The 3,809-nt window shown below is 42.8% G+C and overlaps 1 pseudogene; it reads left to right on the top strand.

The window, feature by feature from the left end:
* Positions 1–274: 274 nt before the first annotated feature.
* LOC147709084 (uncharacterized) lies at positions 275–956 on the top strand (annotated as a pseudogene).
* Positions 957–3,809: the final 2,853 nt, after the last annotated feature.

Below are 3,809 nucleotides of genomic sequence, written 5' to 3' on the forward strand. Positions count from 1 at the left end.
AGCAGTCCCACAAGGGTCCGTACTCTCCCCAACTCTTTAATATCTACATGGAACCCCTCACCACACTACTCAGGAACTCCAACATCCCCTTCCACCTCTACGCGGATGACACGCAGCTTTATCTGGAAACCACCTCCATGGACGACATGCACAAACTAAATGGCACGCTCAAAGAGGTTCAACAATGGCTTTCACAGAGCCACCTTAAGCTCAATCAAGAGAAAACTGAAGGTCTACTCATCTCCAACAGAGACGGAAACCCCCAAATCGAAGAATGGCTTAAAGCCGTCGATGCCCTCAATGGCACCCTCATGCCAACGGACTCGGTAAAGTCCCTAGGTATCACCCTAGACCCCAAACTAGACATGAAAAAACACATCTCTAGATCCGCCAAAAGCGCGTTTCTCAATCTGAAACTTCTTTACAAAATAAAACCCTTCCTTCCTCCGAAAGACCTTCAACAGGCCACTCAAGCACTGGTGCTCTCCAGAATGGACTATGGAATCGCAGCCCTGACCAAATCAGCCAAATCTCACCTAGGCCCCTTGAAAACCACCTTCAATGCCGCAGCTAGAATGGTCACTGGAACCAAGAAATTCGATCACATTTCTCCCGCACTCAAGGAGCTGAAATGGCTCCCAATTGAACAACGAGCCAACTTCCGAACAGCATGTCTTACGCACAAAGCCCTTCACACAGGCAAACCAGAATACCTGTCCGCGAACCTCAAAAGGGCCGGCGAGTCCAGGAATCTCAGAAGCTCCAACACGCTCCTTCTCATTCCATTGAAATCTCGGAAACGCAAAACCACAAGTAAACCCTTTGCGGGAAATGCACCCAAGATCTGGAACTTCATTCGCCCCACATTAGAACGACCACCTATTTCCCAAAATTCAAGACCTTACTCAAAGCCCTCTTCCTTGAGCTTACCTGAACTTAACGGGAAGAACACATGACACTCTGGAAAAAGTTCGACAACGCACTACATCCCTGTTGTGATCGAAAGAACAGTTGTTTCAGAATTATAATCACCGGGATTCTTCCACACCTCGTCCGACTTGATGGACTCTCCTCTCGCTATCAGCAAAGGAACTCCTCTGTTTCAATCCCCGCAGCCGCAACCCTCCTGTTTGATCACAAGAACTGTATGGTGTTGTTGTATGCAATGCTCTTAAGTGTTAGCAACTGTGGATTCTACTTTCACCGTTAAGGCGCATAATTGTACCTGATATGAAGCGCTCTGATACCCTTGGTCAAGCTAGTGCTATACAAAACTTATAAATAAATAATAAATAATTATCTGTTTCAAGAGACCCGATAGTCTTCCATATTATGCTTTTTACTCCCTTCTATGGAGATAACTTGTCAGTGGGACTAAGCTGGTCCCTGTATCTGACCCACGCTCCATTATGGTCTGCCTGAACTTGTCACTTTCCCCCAGACAAGCAAAACAAGAGGACCGCGAGTGGCCCTTTGTGCTTTTAGGCGCATATTTTCACTATAGACTTTAAAACTGAATATTTTGGCCTCTACTAATGGAACTTTTGTCATTCTCGTATCATTTTCTTTAATACAATTTACTTGATTTTTCTAAATTGGTTTGGGATCTTTATTGTGGTGTGACTTCACTTTATTACTGTTTGTGCGAATAAATACTTTACACTTTCCCTTTACGTTATACCGGACTAATTATGTGCCAAGCAACCAGGCGGTTAAGAACAGGTTAATTACTGACTTTTCTGGTTCACCCTCACATGGATTGTCCTTGTTGCCTTAGTAGGGCTTCCACCCCCGCCCACCTCAACCAATAAACCAATTTCTTACAATGGTGAGCTGTCCAGTATCTGGTAAGAGTCTTATGAGGTGTTTTCCTTGTTAGATGACCCATCAAGATGGCATGATATTTAATGACTTCCTCTGCTAGCACCGCTAACTCAGAGTCTCTGAATTTCTATTTCTTTTGCCTACCGGCAGCCATGATAAAGAAAAGAGCACTGTCCAGTGGCTCAGTGTATAGATGCTGGTGGTGATGTGGATTTTGACACTTTCTTCAGATTTCCAAACTGGCAAATTTTAAAATTGTATTGATTGAGCCCAATGATATGATATACATAGATCTTTGGGGTGTATTAAATAAAAAAATTACAGTTTGAGTCACACAGTCTGCATGTGGTAAATAGCACACACAATATTTACTCAACATTGACTAGTAATGATTTTATGGGGTGCACACAAATCTCCTAATTACACCATTTTCACTCTGTGAAATCCATATTTACTTGATGCAAAGGATGGTATGATATTTTGCTCCACACTCTTAAACAGGGTCTTAATGCCTCTAATATGATCCAAGAATGTGGAGGAAAGCACATATGTATCACAGAAAAGACAAAAAAGCAAGAAGGCACTACCAATGAGTGTCTCTTGTGTTATTTTTAGGTCTCACCTAGTAGACAGTTGAAGTAATATCTGTTTTAAGAGACATAATGTCAAGTTAAAGTAGGCTTAGAGCCTACCCACTGCTTACCATTGGTTTACTGCATTGTCACTCATTTGCTTGCTTCATATTTGTTACCTTGTGTGGGCTTTATTTCTTCTTCATTCATTTGTCACTCTCCTGGGATATGGACATGTTACATGTGTCCTTCTACTGCTCACTTCCACCGCTTTTCAAGTGCTACTTTATGTTTTTTCAAGACTCCACAAGAATGCATGTGTTTTCCAGATGTCTCTTTCGTGCACTACCCCACTTCTGCTGCAATTGCACTTTTGCTGTTCTCCCTGCCCCATCTATGATTCACTTTTATTTGTGTGCTTCTCCTCCCCCTGTTGCTTTCTTGCCTCATATGCTCCCCACCACCTGTTCCCAATTGTTCTCTCTCCTCGGTTTGCCCCCCACACTCTATGTTCCTCTCTCTCCATTTGCTTTCCCCACTGGCACCACCTGCCCCTTGCTGCTTCCCCACCCTCCTCCTTCTTGCTTCCCAGCGTTTGTGATTACACCTTCCTCCTTGTTGCTTCCCCCAAAAGCTTTTCTTCCCCCCCCACCTGCTTGTGCTACCTTTTATGATTTTAATCGTTGTGCAAAGCAATGTGGATGCTGTACCGCATGGTTAAAACCTTTGGCAAAGTCTACATATGCCAAAGGCGAGACCTATTTGCTTTGCCAATGCTTGCTGTAGTGTGGTGTTTCAAAGAGTCATAAAGACTCGATAGTTAGCTGAATATCAAAAGAGGAGGAAAGGCAGCCAGTTATAAATCAAAAGGGGTGCAGTACAGAGAAGGCAAAATGGAGGAGGTGAGTAATATTTTTTGATCACTGGTCAAAGATATTCTTCAAGCGGTAATATGGAAAATAAATTTGCCTGCCCAGGAGAGAAAATATTAGAAAAACAGAAATTAGTTTGGGAGCGTAGATTGCATTTACCTGCTTAAGGGATCATTTAAAAATCTGTCTGGTCTCTTTCCTGTGCAAGTTAGCAATACGCCGTTGATGTCGAAAAGCATTAGTCACAAAAGAGGGGGTGAAAATTAGTCTTTTCCTGTTGGTGAGGCCATGGGACTCGAACTGCAACTGGTCGCAAATATTGACATTTCCTCTCGGTGACCATTATAGGATGTGTCATACAGGAGAATGGTATTCCACTTTACATAATGCAAGAACAGACAGCCTTAAAGTTCTCGATTATTTATGGTGCATATTAGTACGTTAAAACTTATAATGTCAGGAAAGGCTCCTACCAGCTGTCTTCGAAGCAATTTATATCGTAAGAACGGCTTGACTTGTTCAAAATCTTTAAGTGCTAATA

This window comes from Lissotriton vulgaris, chromosome 6, assembly GCF_964263255.1.
Source record: "Lissotriton vulgaris chromosome 6, aLisVul1.2, whole genome shotgun sequence".
Taxonomy (NCBI): domain Eukaryota; kingdom Metazoa; phylum Chordata; class Amphibia; order Caudata; family Salamandridae; genus Lissotriton; species Lissotriton vulgaris.